This window comes from Schistocerca americana, chromosome 2 (genome assembly GCF_021461395.2).
Source record: "Schistocerca americana isolate TAMUIC-IGC-003095 chromosome 2, iqSchAmer2.1, whole genome shotgun sequence".
Lineage (NCBI taxonomy): Eukaryota > Metazoa > Arthropoda > Insecta > Orthoptera > Acrididae > Schistocerca > Schistocerca americana.
Genome location: NC_060120.1, coordinates 302,545,619 through 302,562,934, shown reverse-complemented (window position 1 = coordinate 302,562,934; position 17,316 = coordinate 302,545,619). Strand labels below are relative to the sequence as shown.

Sequence of the window (17,316 nt, the reverse complement as noted above, 5' to 3'; positions counted from 1 at the left end):
CCTACTTGCTCTCTTCGTTTACGAAGTGCATCAACAAGAAAAAAAGAGGGGGGGGGGGGGGGGGAGGGATGGAAATGATGTTTTAAGTGTGGGGTTTGCTCGACGAGTTCTGTTGTCTACCGGTCAGTGGTCGTAAATTTCTGGTGTTTGGTTGTTACAGTCGCGTACTTCACCTAAGTAGTGCAACATAAAAGAAATGTGTACTTCATTCCATTTAAGTCCGTTTTCCGTACTTCCGGAACAATATCTGGACAAGATTGACAAAGAGTCAGTATCGAAACAACTTCATTCCTTTTCTTTCCCTCTTGTATAAAGTCTTTGAAGCTTAGACTACAACAGGCAGCACGAAATCAAATGCGTCTAACCTCGTGCTGCGCTGTGCTAGAATTGAACTAGTTTTTATCTTAAGGAGGCGACGATTTACAGCTGCTAGACAATTTTTCGAAAAATTATATTTTGCACAACAACTGTATGTCACAATTAAATGATTTAAAGCCAACTGCAGTTGTTATTTTCTTCATTTATTCGTTGTCCTATTGTACAGCTTCTGTCAGACTATAATCGAGAATCTTTACAAAAAATTTATCGATGGCGCGTTATACCATACAAGTCTCTGCACCTGGACACAGGCATAGTGTAATGGATACCCATGAATTTTTTGTACGAACTTGGTCGTGGTCCAATGACGGAAATTGTCGAATAGTACAAAAAAAAAAGAAGAAATCAACTGCTGGAGGGACTAAATCATGTAAACTATTATTCATTCCAGCTGAGGATTCATTCTCAATAAAAACGATCGAGTTGCGCGTCACCTTATTGAAAACAACCAGTTGCTTTTAAATTGTTCTTGTAAAACATCGGGTGATTCAATGAATATTTAATTTTCCGTTATGTCTTATAAACGCTAGAATTTTTGAATGCGATACAATTTCATCTTTACTTAATTACTTCCATGCAGCCTTAAAGGTAGAAACACTTCCCGTAAAAAAGAAAAGTCGCCTTCGATTAAAGTATAGGCAACAATTGCACACTTGTATTTCTAATACAGTTCAAATCATTACAAATGTTAACTGAAACTTCTGATCAACTGTTGCTATTAGTTCATCATGAGATCACAGATGCCCTTATGATCAGCGGAGAAATGGTAAAGCATCATCTGTCAAATTTAAATACCGATCGACTCCGAATTTTCTTTTGCAAAGTTGGCAATTTAATTGAATGACTGTTTCGCTAGGAAGAAGATTTTCATCGAATAAACGAAGAAATAATAAAAAACAACTCTCTATTATTTTTGGCAAGTAGAACAGTCTAAAACGGTCATTCGTTCCTCCTCCGCGCTTAAAAACATTACTGTGGACCTCAGTTTTATGGTATTAGCCACGTGTTCTTTCCTTTACCGTGCAGTAACTTGCTGTACGTTAATCTCTATGGTTGTTGGCATGTGCTGTGCTAGCTAGCTGTGGCACACAGGATGGAGAGCGAAGGGCGAGCATCGCGTGAGGCAGCTGTTCGTCTCTCGCAGCGCTCGGTGGCAGTGAATGGGCGAGTCGTGGCGGTGCGCGTTCGCTAGGCAGACAGGCGCGTCCGCACGCGCGTTCACCGCTCTGCGACTCGCAGCCGCTGCGTACAGACTAAGGGCAGCATTGCACCCTTACTGCTGTTTCACATTCCGTCTCCCGACAAAAGCAACCGGTATTACTGGTCACACTTTCTCTAGCTTCTTGGACTACGACAAATATGCCCATTTTGATCCTTTATTGTTGTTTCAACCCTCCACGCCCTATGTGGATGGTAGAGGACAACCAGCGGTGTAAGCATGTTAACAATATACTTAAAATACGAAACATTTATATATGTTTATGAAATACTCCTAATTACTGTAAAAAGATGACTCCGGAGCTTTGGATTATAACGTTAGTGGTATGATGTCGATCTGAGTCATTTTGATTAAATGTGAGGGGGTTACTTTGCGTAGCAATATAAAGTAGGATAAATACACACAGCCGATTTTAGGAAAAGTAAATTGACAACCATGATTAAGTAGAAGAGCTCTGAGAACATGTAACACATCTGTAAATGTATTTAGGTCCACAGCACTTTCGTGACTTATTTAAGAGTACTGCTGCAGTGTTTGAGATACTCACCACGTTGTGTGACAAGACAAAATTGAAAGACTCTGGAGGTTTAATGTCTGACTTTTACATATCCACTTGTCAGTACAAAAATTATAGAGATAGTCAAGGACTTTAAATGGAAATCTTCAGAAGAAAGACAACATTATTTTCATCAAAAGGTACTGGACAAGTTTAAAACAATATTGCTGCTTCTATTATTTATGTTATTGAAAGTAAGCAGTTATTTCTCCTGTGCTTTATTTGCATCTGGAATATGGAGGGGATTGACAAATAATAGTAGAGTGTACCCTACACAGCGCGTTGTGGATTGATGTTCCAGAATATTTGAGTAAAAGTAGATGTGAATTTTTGTAATCAGCTTCTGTCTTGTGTCATCTGGGATGGCATATATTGGTCTATATAATGTTCTTCACATTTTGCTGTAACAGAATATGAGGAGGTTAGTCTTCCTCTTATTAGCCTCCATTCTCTGATGCATAAGAGAAACTGGAAAAGCCCGCATCTCGTGGTCGTGCGGTAGTGTTCTCGCTTCCCACGCCCGGGTTCCCGGGTTCGATTCCCGGCGGGGTCAGGGATTTTCTCTGCCTCGTGATGGCTGGGTGTTGTGTGCTGTCCTTAGGTTAGTTAGGTTTAAGTAGTTCTAAGTTCTAGGGGACTGATGACCATAGATGTTAAGTCCCATAATGCTCAGAGCCATTTGAACCATAGAAACTGGAAACAGAACGATACATAATGACAAAGTTCCCTTTACCAAATGACTTGTAAGTTTATATGTACACAGATTTGGCAGGCTGTTTCCACGCATGCCTGTTTAAAATATAAATAAAAACACAAAGAAACCAATCACTAAATTTTAAGTTATTTATTTACGGAAGGTTCCGGAGGTTTTGCTTACTAATCAAGAGGCAGTTGCGGTCTTCACTTCATGTGTATTGCTCCTAGGAAATCAACGACGTCGAAATATCTGCATTACTGTTCATCTTTAATGCCTACTTTCCTCGTGAGAAATGCACTGATATCGAACTAGCTGCAGTTTTATGCGCCTTTGCTTTGTACTTTCATCGACGAAAGTACACAACGAAGATGCAGATGCTTTGATGTCATTGCTTTCCCAGGAGCAGTGCACCTGAACTAAACACCGAAACTGCCACCTGTTGATGGAGAAAACCTCCGAAAAAACTTAAAATTCAGCTGTGTTTTTTATTTTTGTTTCGTCCATAACTGAATGGTTAGCGCCGCTGCCTTCGGTGTGAAAGGAGCCAGGTTCGATTCCTGGTACTTCCTCAGATTTTTCCTGAGGTAGAGAGGTCTGGTAGGGATCCACTCAGCCCTTGCGAGGCCAAATGAGAAGCTGCTTGACTAAAGAAGCGGTGGCATCATCAGCATTCACCAGGGCTGGCAATAACAGCTGGAAGTATTGGCGACTTGCTGATCACATGTTCCACGATCACAGACCGCTCCTCGTACTGCCTTGCAGGCGGGGGTCCGCCAGTCGAAACAGACGAGGCGTAATTCGTGAACCTGTGCGTTTTGCAGCCGCTCCTCTGGAGCACAGACGCTGCACCTTCGTTTCTGTCACAGCCTTCACGTCATATATGCCGAAAGATCTTGAGAAACATCTCAGGTACAAAAAAACAAGAAGTCTCGATATGTAGATCAACTCAGGAACTCTATGAGAATTTGGAACCAGTTTCAAGCATGATACGAAAGACTGAGATTTGCAAAGGACGGACGACAGCACGTTGACCAAGAAGATATGGGACGCAACATGATTAACAGGGAACAACAGGATGAAAGTGTCAGGAGGATTGGAATAAGCGAAAGCAATCCGTACGTAGTAGTGGCGGATAGATCCGGCTAAAGGAATACAGTGGAAGCCCACATATGGACTGATGCCAGAACTGAAATTAAGATCACGGAAGCAGGGAGAACCAGGAGGAGCAATAGAACGAAAGAGGAACAATAGAACGATAAGAAAGAAGACGTACTGAACATGTGATCCGTGATCCAAAAGAGTCGAAACGAATGAAATAAATATTTCTTTTATATACCGCGTGTCTCTTCTAAGACTCGACAGGTGCATTTTTTGTCGATGTTTCCGCAGATACTTGCAATTTAGTTTTTGCAATGCATGGAAGGATTAAACCCAAGCAAATACTGCTATCTCGTGTTCATACGACTCCCAACGTCAACAGAAAGCGTCGGTTTGTTTCTCCTCACAAACAGAATGTGTATTTCTATGTTGATTTTCCACAGAATTGTGCCAAATTAGCACAGTGCGATATTCGGTTTCATATTATGTGTCAACACGACAGGAAAACACGAAGAATAACTGGTACTCCAGGAGCAAAAGAGTAGCGGTCTGGCTTGGCTGTAGCAGACAAGACAGTGAGGCGGGCAAAGAAGACGTGAGGGTAATTGTGTGGAGTGGATGGTAGGGGATAGAAATACAATCGAGGGCTGGGGTGTGAGCCGGCCCATGGTATGGAGAGGGAAAGTGTGGGGTAGCACAGGGAGGGAACAGGGTGGAGCTAGTGGAATGGATCAATACCAGGGTGCATTTCATTGCCTGGAAGGGCACACTCGGTTGAAGTTTAGTTCCTGTTAACTGTTTCTACAACTGCACGAGTGAACGTTTTTGCAGCAGTCGTTGGAATCAGATATAGATCTGCTGACGCCTTTTATTATTTTACAGCTGCACAACTGTCAGCAGTCACTAGTAGAGCCAACTTTACACGGGGCGATACGGAAACGCTTGAAAAGATCTTTCCAATGTCTGGAACTGGCCTAACAGTAAGGAACGGAGTCGCCTCACTGTTGCGCCTCTTTTTATATGTTGGAGATATTTTTCGGTAATAAACTATCACTAGATACATTCATTTACAATGTTTTACATCGGATGTAAAATATATGCTGTTACACAAGCATGTGCTTATACCAAAATAAATACAAGTTCAACGCACGTATAGTCATCGGTGCCTCAGTTACCTGATGATATGGACGTATATGTGAATTCCTTCGCAGTAAAACCAGATATCACTCTTTCATAAAAGTGACTTTCGCTTTATGTAAAACATGGAATATTTCAATCATTTTTATATTTTCAGGGCCATTTACACTGAATGGCTGGGTGGTCGTGTAGGCGTAATCTAGAGCATAGTCCTCATATTCCCTGATGCATCTAAACCCTCAGACCTTATGTCTCTAATGACGTAGCATTCAATGATATTTTAAGCCTAAAAAAGAAAACGTAAAGTTTTGGCAAGTGTGGAATCACAGAATGATATATTAATATATCTTTAAAAGTGTGACTTGCTTTTCCCCACTGGAAGAACAAGCAAAAAATGTTTAATTTCTATGCTTTAGTTCTTTCCTAATTTATTAAATTCTTTCCGGTCGCTTTCCTACCGGAAAATGAGGTAATTATACGTGTCTCAGATCCTCACCTTAAATCACGACGAAGTATTTTTAAGTTCTGGCGTTCCGGCGCCAAGGATGTCCAATGAAAGAAATGCTAATGCTAGAACGAGTAATTTGGTCTATGGTTCAGAACCTGACTCACACGTAAAACTGGAATGAATGTTTACACAACGATACAACACTGCTGGAATACACCTATCAACAATCATCGACCACTCCTTATTACTTAGCGATGTGCTCTCGGCTGTAGTCTCATCACTGCAGGCTTACGTGAGAAACCAAGCAGGAATTAGATTGCACACATTGAAGATCTGTGTGTATGGAAATGCGATAAGGATTGTTGTTGTTGTGGTCTTCAGTCCTGAGACTGGTTTGATGCAGCTCTCCATGCTACTCCATCCTGTGCAAGCTTCTTCATCTCCCAGTACCTACTGCAACCTACATCCTTCTGAATCTGCTTGATGTATTCATCTCTTGGTCTCCCTCTACAATTTTTACCCTCCACGCTGCCCTCCAGTACTAAATTGGTGATCCCTTGATGCCTCAGAACATGACCTACCAACCGATCCCATCTTCTAGTCAAGTTGTGCCACAAACATAAGGATCGTACTGAGAGGAAAGTAGTCACTATCAGTAAGGTTCTTAATAAGACTAAAACGGAGGATTAAAGCTGGTTGCAGCTACACTGTCTTCTTTGAATCCCGCTTTTGGAATTAAAAGAAGAATCGATTACAATATATCGCATATGTTCGTTATCAAATCCCTTAGCAGAAATTTCAGTTTTGAGGTCAATAATATAAAGCTCGTGTTAATGGAGAATATGATGTTAAAGTTTAGGTTCTCTCGCCGTTTTGTAAGGTCATGAGTTCGAGACCTACCAGCCGGATGTATTTCGTTGAGGAATCCATCAAAGCTGATAGCAAGAACAGCTTGTAACTATCGAAAATCCATGTAAAGAAAGGCCACAGTGCTTCAGAAATAAATTTTTTCCACACACCTACTTTTGAAAAAATCTGTTTCAATGTAGCTTAGGCCGTGTGAACAGAAATATCTCGCGAAAACCTGAGGTAAATTATATAAATTTTTTGTCTTCTACTTTGGGTCACGGTGGAAGGCTCTCGTAGTATTTAGAGAAATACATTTTAACGCGAAGAAAGTCTGTTTATAAATACCACTGTATTATCGTAGTTCTAATCTCTTTGCAATTCTGAACGTAGCAGGGATAAATACAGGGACCGAAACGTGATCTACAACCTATACAGAAACCAAATTGCAGTCATAACAGTCTGAGGACATGAAAGGGAAGAAGTGGTCGAAAAGGTAATTAAGATAGGGCTGTAGCCTATCCCCGAAGATTTCCAATCCGTACACTGAGCAAGCTGTGAAGTAAACCAAAGCCAAATTTGGATAGAAAATTAAAATTCAGGAAGAAGGAATGAAAATTTTGAGGTTTGCCGTCGATGGTATTATAATTGTGCCAAAGTGTCTCGAAAAGCGGTTATAGGATGATCGGCAAAAGTAAAGCAAGAGTAATGAAATAAAGTCGAATTAAATCAGGCGATGCTGAGGTGATTGGATTAGGAAACGGGACGCACAAACAGGAGACGAATTTTGTTATTTCGCAGCAAAATAAATGACGATGGCCGAAGTAGGGTGGATACAAAATGCAGACTGGCGTAGCAACAAAAGTGTTTCTGCAAAAGAAAAATTTGTTAACATGGAATGCAAATTTAAGTGTTAGGAAGTCTTTTCTGAAGGTATTTATATAGAGTGTAGCACTCTACGGAAGGCCGGCCGAGGTTCGAATCCTGCCTCGGGCATGGCTGTATGTGATGTCCTTAGGTTAGTTAGGTTTAAGTAGTTCTAAGCTCCACGGGACTGATGACCTAAGCAGTTAAGTCCCATAGTGCTCAGAGCCATTTGAACCATTTTTTAACTCTACGGAAATGAAACCTGGACTATAAACACTTCAAATAAGAATGAATAGCACCTTAAAAAATATGGCTCTACAGAAAAATGCTGAAGCCTGGAAGGGTAGACCTGGCGACTCATGATGAGGTACTGATTCGAACTGTGGAGAATAAAAAATTATGGGGCAACTTAACCAAAGGAGGGGATCGGTTATAGGACACTTTCTGAGGCATCAAGGAATCGGCAGTTTGGTTATGGAGTAAAAATTGTAGAGAGATAAGAGGTCTTGACTACAGTAAGAAGGTTAAAATGTATGTAAGCTGCGGCAATTACGTAGAGATGAAGAAGCTTGCAGAGTATAGACTAACGAGGAGAGATAAATCAAACCAGTCATCGAACTGAAAACCACAACACCTTTCCATCATCAACACTCTGATCGTAGAAGGCCTGATCTGACAATTTCCAACGTGAATAGTGCCTCATTTGCCCCCTTCCTTCATCGTAGGAAAAACGCTCAGTTGTTGTGCAACGATTTAAAGACTCCCGTATGAACCGTACGGCGAACTTGACCTGATTTATCCACGCGACCTTGTATCAGTCTGGAACAGTTGCAGATAAGCCGCAGTGCCTGACTCTGCTAGGAGAGATGGGGCGCTGCCTCTCTTTTCATAGTATTTTCGTGGTCAGTGGACATCCAGTTGGGACTGTGATTACACCTGCGTGCCAAGGTAGGTAGAAATTCCGCGTGCAGCGGCCGGCGCACAAAGGATTGAGGCGGCGTTTGTGGCCGCTGGCTGCACGCGCGGCGCTGCGGCCGACGGCGCGGTTGGCTTCCGAGGAAGCGCGGACCTAGTGCGAACCGGTTGAGGTTGGTTACCACCGAGTCTCGCCTATGTAGGGTGCGCGGTCGCCACGGCCACTATATTTAAGACAGCTGACGCGACGGCCGCACGACAGGAGCACCGCGAAAATCTTCCTGGATGGAATGCGTCTGGACGAGGCAGTACAAAACACCCCGCTTGTGTCCGGACTGAGTTGCCAGGGTGCTATCCAGTTTGTACTGATACTCATTTCGCAAGCTGTCAGCAAGACACTAGAAGCAACTGCTGCAGTTGCTCCCTGTCTTCTCTTAACTACAACAGACAGTTATAGTTTCAGGTACACAGTCCCTAAGAACGTTGTGAAAATTATTAAATTGTCTCTGAAGGCAACCGATTACTCTGTTTATGATCCCATGATGCACTTCGGAGTTTCATAATTCAGAGATCAGGGAGGCGCGGGGGTTGGGGAGGGGGGGCATTAATTGAAGTTCATGTGTCATGAAAGTTGATTTCACATGTGTGATTCGGTGGACAACCTGTGCCATTGTGCGGTAGTGGGAAGCGAAGATAAAATTGTTAACTCTAACATTACAGTTATGTAAATGCTTGCATGGAACAGGTGAATAGCAACAGAGATACTCTTCACTTACTACTATTGTTTTTCAAACCGTATACACATTACATGTGTCACTTATAAACTGACAATTCAGAGATTGAGTGCTACGTTATTTTGTATCTCAGTCGATCAGTAGATTGCTGGCTACGATAGCAAATATACGCCGAGTTGAAATATCTCCCCTCCTGATATCCCCCCCCCCCCCCCCCCGTCCCCTTCTCCGATCGGTGTAAACAGTTAGCGACTAGGCACGTTTCCTGACATGCTTAAGCGTGTAGTTGTAATACGCATAGACAAGAATAGGGATCATCAAACAAGCTGTTACTATATTCTAACCCTTTTCAGTTTTTAAAAGTCACACTATTTTGTGAACAACGCGGTTAACTGATTTCCAGTGTGGTTTCAGTAACTGATTCTCGTAAATAAAATATAAACCAAAAATTCTACTTGAGTAGCTGAAATGTTATGGCGTTGAAGATGTCCCTTTTTCTTCACAACAGAAAGCTGACAGTCACTATGACAAACTGTACAATGGGAGATAAACCAAACTTGATGAAACATAAGACATCGAGTCCACAAGTTTCAGTACTGTAACTACTTCTGTTCCTAACCCACGCTCACTTTAAAGAAATTTTCACAAGATTGTCTGCTAATTGCACAAACACACAAATCAAGTACTCAAACTCACTCGTACCAAACACAGGCAAGATGATAGCTGAAGAAACATACCAATGGTTCAGGGCAAACAGTTTTATCATATGGAAGATTATAATAGCACAGTTTCAAAGAAATAAAAATATCTAGCTGGTGTCAGTGACCAAAATTGATGGCCATCCAGTGAGTGACAGCCTCAGTTTGAAATTCCATGGTGTCCAAGAGGATAACAAGCTAGAATGGGGACAGCACACTGATCAGCTGTTAAAGAACTCGCGATTGGCGTATTTTCTTATCTATAAATATGTTCCACTGAGTTGAGTTTCACACGAAGGAGCTACACGATTTGCAGATTTTCTTTCCTTGTGTTCGTATGAAATTATGTTTTAAGTGATCCCGTTAGACGCTTGCCCGCTAAAGGCAAAGGTCTCGAGTTCGAGTGTCGGTCCGGCACACAGTTTTAATCTGCCAGGAAGTTTCAGCGTCTGTTAAGTGTGTTATTTTGACGCAGCGTTGTTATGTAATTCTGTATGGATGCAGTTATATCTTCCTACGCAGCTGACGTAGATAATGTACATTAATACAGTGATGCTTGATCCAGAGGCAGCCACCTCAAGTCGTGATGGAATAAATGTCTTCACATGTCTGTGCGTTAATGTCCTTGATTAACCCTGCGTTGCTGCTGTGTTCGTTTGTACCACCGTTGCTACGAGGGGTCTCACAGACCCGACCTGCGTATCAATCTGATTTCTTAAGGATAGGGAGCACAAAGGGGATTCACATTCACGTATGTTGTCTAGATGAAGTAAACAAACACGTTTTGCTTTGGGTTTGAGTAAATTGTTGTCCTTCATTACTACGTAAGCGAATTAGGCAGTGATTATAACATTTACGTACCTTACAGGACAAAAATGGTTACACAATATGATTGTTGTGTGTCATAGCACACGAAGTAGAACAATGAAAGCTACGAAAACCAAACTCAGGTATGAACAGGTGAGTAGAAACATGTACGAAAACGTTGTAAGTAAAGGGAGAGTCTCCACAATGTTTTTTGAACGTACTGTTTCCACCTGTTTTACCACACCAGGCCACTACATGCGGTATTTACAAATTAAACTTGAGCGTTTTTTTTGAGTCACACAAACTTAGAGCATTTGTAACAAATATATTGCTTTCTGCTATCTTTACACCCATAGCACCGTCCTCTCTCTAAGGCACCGTACTCTAGTTCACACTTCCATGGTCTTGCTGTTCGAAACCCGCCAGTCTGTTGCCAGATCTTTTGAGAGGTCGGTTGATAAGCTGACGTGTGTGCTCCAAACGTATTTGTGTTGGGGCAAACGATACCATCATTGCTACTCTGGGTCTTATAGCCCCTACAAGTACTTACCTACGAGGGCAGTTCAATAAGTAATGCAACACATTTTTTTTCAGCATTGAAATACACCAGGTTATTCCCCAATCTTTTAGCTACACAACACTATTTTTCAACATAATCTCCATTCAATGCTACGGCCTTACGCCACCTTGAAATGAGGGCCTGTATGCCTGCACGGTACCATTCCACTGGTCGATGTCGGAGCCTACGTCGTACTGCATCAATAACTTCTTCATCATCCACGTAGTGCCTCCCACGGATTGCGTCCTTCATTGGGCCAAACATATGGAAATCCGACGGTGCGAGATCGGGGCTGTAGGGTGCATGAGGAAGAACAGTCCACTGAAGTTTTGTGAGCTCCTCTCAGGTGCGAAGACTTGTGTGAGGTCTTGCGTTGTCATGAAGAAGGAGAAGTTCGTTCAGATTTTTGTGCCTACGAACACGCTGAAGTCGTTTCTTCAATTTCTGAAGAGTAGCACAATACACTTCAGAGTTGATCGTTTGACCATGGGGAAGGACATCGAACAGAATAACCCCTTCAGCGTCCCAGAAGACTGTAACCATGACTTTACCAGCTGAGGGTATGGCTTTAAACTTTTTCTTGGTAGGGGAGTGGGTGTGGCGCCACTCCATTGATTGCCGTTTTGTTTCAGGTTCGAAGTGATGAACCCATGTTTCATCGCCTGTAACAATCTTTGACAAGAAATTGTCACCCTCAGCCACATGACGAGCAAACAATTCCGCACAGATGGTTCTCCTTTGCTCTTTATGGTGTTCGGTTAGACAACGAGGGACCCAGCGGGAACAAACCTTTGAATATCCCAACTGGTGAACAATTGTGACAGCACTGCCAACAGAGATGTCAAGTTGAGCACTGAGTTGTTTGATGGTGATCCGTCGATCATCTCGAACGAGTGTGTTCGCACGCTCCGCCATTGCAGGAGTCACAGCTGTGCACGGCCGGCCCGCACGCGGGAGATCAGACAGTCTTGCTTGACCTAGCGGCGATGATGACACACGCTTTGCCCAACGACTCACCGTGCTTTTGTCCACTGCCAGATCACCGTAGACATTCTGCAAGCGCCTATGAATATCTGAGATGCCTTGGTTTTCCGCCAAAAGAAACTCGATCACTGCCCGTTGTTTGCAACGCACATCCGTTACAGACGCCATTTTAACAGCTCCGTACAGCGCTGCCACCTGTCGGAAGTCAATGAAACTATACGAGACGAAGCGGGAATGTTTGAAAATATTCCACAAGAAATTTCCGGTTTTTTCAACCAAAATTGGCAGAGAAAAAAATGTGTTGCATTACTTATTAAACTGCCCTCGTACTTGCTACGGTCGGTCTGGCAGACCCAAACACGCTACAAGCACTCCTAGACAGTGGACTTGACGAGCAAATGGCACAGCTGTGTTAGGTAGGAAGCTACAAGGAACGGTGCTCATGTGCAGAGCTGTGAACCAAACGAAAATGAATCGCTCACACAAGTAGCAATGCAGGGTTAAATACCTAACTTCTTCGTAGCGTCTTAGGAAGTGAAGGAATGATAGGTCCTAGATGATGATCCACTTATTGGATGGCGACGTTAAGTTTGACGGCCGTGTCTGTGCCATTTAGAGGTATAAGAAACGTGCCAACGTCCGCAGCTCGTGGTCGTGCGGTAGCGTTCACGCTTCCCGTGCCCGGGTTCCCGGGTTCGATTCCCGGCGGGGTCAGGGATTTTCTCTGCCTCGTGATGACTGGGTGTTGTGTGATGTCCTTAGGTTAGTTAGGTTTAAGTAGTTCTAAGTTCTAGGGGACTGATGACCATAGATGTTAAGTCCCATAGTGCTCAGAGCCATTTGAATTGAAACGTGCCAACACTGTGCTGTGGCTTTCATAACGATTCATGTGAATGCACACATAGCACATGGCACATAGCACTACACCCTATAAACCCAGATCACAGTTATGACTAGTTCCCTGAAACACAGTTAAAGTCGAGAAAAAAAAAGTCCTTTAGTTAATGCACCACAAGGTCCGAATTCGAGATAATAACATGAGCAGTTATGTAACTGACATTTCGTATCATCTGGTCTTTAACTCAAGCATGTTCTGAAATTGAAATCTAAAAAACAAGTAGCCAATAAGATATGAATGTGTCATCGAACCAGTAGCTATAGGGTGCTTCACTGACACCCTGTAAACTTCAGGACAGTTTCATATATCATATATTATGGTGATTAGACTAACGTTATGTCAATTTTCAGGTTAGTAACTTATTTCACCCAGTTATTCGAATATAGTCGAGAAAAGATTTAATACTTTCAGATAACAATAACACTGCGAAGCTATAAAAATGAATTGCGCTCATGAAATAAGTTGTCTGGAATGCAAATGGAAGGCTCGGTTTTGTCGGGCGAGTTCTAGGAAGTTTGAGATTCAGAGACACGCTGCTTGGATCACAAGACGGTGTAGTATATATGTAACAGTCAACCAAAAAATTACTTGCTCCAACGCGTATCTCGCGAGAAGACCAGGAAGGCAAAATTAAAGAGATTCGAGCGCGCACGGGGGATTACTTTCTTTCTTTCTTTCCGTGAACTATTCGCAAATGGAACAGGAAGAGGGACGAGTGACAGTTGGACACAAAGTATCGTCCGCCACACACCGTAAGACGGCTTGTAGAGTATAGATGTAGCTGTAAATGTCACAAATGTTAACTGTTGGTAAGATACAGGTTGCTATTACGTTTCGATTCGCCTTTAAATAGAAATTTCACATCGTGGGAGGGGGGGTAGTCAAATCCTCATCTCCAGCGGCAGTTTCCAACGAAGATACTGAAATGTTCTCGTGAGTAAAAATTTCAGTAATTGTATGCACTGTGTAACATACTGCACTGTCATTACGCAGCATGCGAAGTACACTCATATCTATTCGTTAAGGCATCTTTAGGTTACACGAAACAATGCATGCTCTAAAAGGTGTCCTGTCAACATCGTGACACAAAAGTCAGGGATATGACTTCAAAGTACGCTGAAAACCGTATATGGCGTCCCTTCTATGGTTGCATACAGAGCGTCTGTATAGAGTATGATGTGCTCGATGCTAGTACAGGACGCACGAAGATTCCACGAAATGTACATCAGGCCAACCAGCATGACTTGCAGTGATTCCTGCTAGCAATGTGCAAGTAAGAAGGCGGATGCATGATACGTTCTGTGCAGAGAGGGGCGGAAAACTCTGTCCTTCGCCACACGTTCCAAGTAATTGGCAACTTTGGGGTAGACCACCGCACCAATACACTGCTTCTGCTTATGACTTTCCCTAGGTAAATTTATATACTCGCAAAACTATCGCTGTCGTTTCTTAACGTAATACTTGTTATGTCTGCTTTATGCTACCCAAAATAAATACTATATTGTTATATTACGAACAAAGTTTGTTGACTGGCACAACTGTATCAAACGTACTGTTCTCTTGATCAAAAATACCAACTTTAGGCTGTAATTAAAAAATTTTCGCAAAAATAAAATTTAGTTTTTCAGAAGTCTTCCAGACATCTATGACTCATAATATCGCCTACAAAATAAATCATTAATACAATAAACGACGCATTAAAGGGTAAAATGTGAAAAAATACACACATCTATACTAACAATAATCCGTTAAATTGGTGTGTCTATCTCTTTGTTTTCTTGAACACGCTTCTCCAAAACTGCTGGACGAATTTCCATGGGGCTAGTACAGGCGACTTCAGCGTAGCTTGTGGCACAGTATAGGTTTAATTTCATCAAGCTGGAGCACGGGCAAAAAGATGTCGTAACTGGAAGTTTTACCCCTACTAATAGCCGGCCGGAGTGGCCAAGCGGTTCTAGGCGCTACAGTCTGGAATCGCGCGACCGCTACGGTCGCAGGTTCGAATCCTGCCTTGGGCATGGATGTGTGTGATGTCCTTAGGTTAGTTAGGTTTAAGTAGTTCTAAGTTCTAGGGGACTGATGACCACAGCAGTTAAGTCCCATAGTGCTCAGAGCCATTTGAACCATTTTTGAACCCCTACTAATACTATAAATAGGAATGTAAATCTGTCATGAGTGATGCTTCCGCAAACGAGCAGCTGATGTTATGGCACGTGAAGTAGCTTAATTACAATCAACATCACAACAAAACAAATGGTTGCGAGCACAGCCATTGGTAACAGCTAGTAACGAATGATTGCATGGTTTGAGTTTCTTAAGAATAACGATGAAGCTTTACGAACGTAAGACGGACTGATTTTTAGGCTTGTTTGCATAGCTGCTTAATATGACGAACTAGGGTGTAGCTTGTTTCAAATTATATCTATTTACTGTGTCTGAAATATATATTTTATAACTTATTTATCAGCAGTATTTACGCTGAATGAATGGACTGAAAACATCGACGGCGCTGTACACACATCTAGGAGTCACCAGCGTCCCGCGTTTTTTTCCCACTACAAACAAAAGCGCGTGAAACTAACAGGTGGGCGGGTGCGGGGGGCGGTGACCACCATGGAATCGAAGTACTAAGTGGCAGGGAAAGACAAGTCGCGGTCATTGATTAAGCGAGAGAGGGGTGGAAAGTTGAAACACTTTTCGGAAAAGAACGGCGAGGCAATAAAAATACGGCAGTGGAAGGCACACGGCTGAGTGTTTTTAGATCGTATAATCCATTCATGTGCTGAGGTGCCCCTTCAGTTGATAGACAGTGACATCCCGGCGAACGCTGTTATTTCTTTCTTCGTTACATCCATTGACATGTGAAGAAACTCATTTCAGAACTTCCATGTACTCGACCATTTTTTAAGTGAATACACGTATTTCGAATTACTAGCAGTCCCCAAAAGTCGAGACATTCGGCGGCCCATGTAAGATTTACGCGGAACAGATCATGACAGCCTAAAAATCAGGACATCCACTGAAAATCGGTATATCTGGCAACACTAGTCTCATGGTTCACCGCCCTGTGTCACTACATATCACCCCACCACCCGCCTTCAAACATGCACGACACTATGATTCTAAACAGGATTCCTCGGAGCTCAGCAAGGGACAGGATGGTTGTGTTAATGCTCCGTTAATTCCGCCTACAGCAACCAATGTTTGTGACACCAAATTTCAATCTGATTACCGAACTGAAAACTTAGATGCAATGAGCCTCATACTAGAGCTATTCGTCCGCCCTCTTTGGTGGGACATTGTCAGAGGGAACACAGGTCTTATCAGGTACAGCGGGGTGCAATGATCTCCAACCCTGGGCACTGTGGGTCGAATGGGTTGGCACAGAACGATAAGAGCCCATAGCAGGTGGCTGCAGAAAGACACGTACCATTTCTTTATTATTCCACTTAACTCCTCCCAGCGGCAGCCTGTGAGGTCCCATCAACACAGCAGCAGATGCAGCGGTCGTCCTTGCAGTTCACGCACGCTGCTAGGAGGCAGCAGTAATTACTCGCCGGCATGCTGGATGCTGATGTGGCACCAGTTGTTACAACACTTACGCTAAGTGATCAAAAGTATCCGGACACCCCCAAAAACATACGTTTTTCATATTAGGTGTATTGTGCTGCCACCTACTGTCAGGTACTCCATATCAGCGACCTCATAGGTCATCAGACATCGTGAGAGAGCAGAATGGGGCGCTCCGCGGAACTCACGGACTTCGAACGTGGTCAGGTGATTGGGTGTCACTTGTCTCATTCGTCTGTACATGAGATTTCCACACTCCTAAACATCCCTCGGTCCACTGTTTCCGATGTGATAGTGAAGTGGAAACGTGGAGAGACACGTACAGCACAAAAGCGTACAGCCCGACCTCGTCTGTTGACTGACAAGAGACCGCCGACAGTTGTAGAAGGTCGTAAGGTGTAACAGGCAGACATCTATCCAGACCATCACAAAGAAATTCCAAACTGCATCAGGATCCACTGCAAGTACTATGACAGTTAGGCGGGATGTGAGAAAACTTGGATTTTATGGTCGAGCGGCTACTCATAAGCCACACAACACGCCGGTAAATGACAAATGATGCCTCGCTTGGTGTAAGGAGCGTAAACACTGGACGATTGAACAGTGGAAAAACGTTGTGTTGAGTGACGAATCACGGTACAAAATGTGGCAATTCGATGGCAGGGTGTGGGTATGGCGAATGCCCGGTGAACGTCATCTACCAACGTGTTTAGTGCCAACAGTAAAATTCGGAGGCGGTGGTGTTATAGTGTGGTCGTGTTTTTCATGGAGGTGGCTCGCACCCTTTGTTGTTTTGCATGGCACTACCACAGTACAGTCCTACATTGATGTTTTTAAGCACCTTCTTGCTTCCCGGTGTTGAAGAGCAATTCGGGGATGGCGATTGCATCTTTCAACACGATCGA

General features: G+C 43.1%; 1 protein-coding gene across 1 annotated transcript in view; it reads left to right on the top strand.

Annotated features, from left to right (window-relative positions):
* The window catches only part of LOC124591186 (ATP-binding cassette sub-family C member 4-like), a 384,591-nt gene that overhangs the window by 591 nt on the left and 366,684 nt on the right, over positions 1–17,316 (top strand). The window lies entirely within an intron of this gene.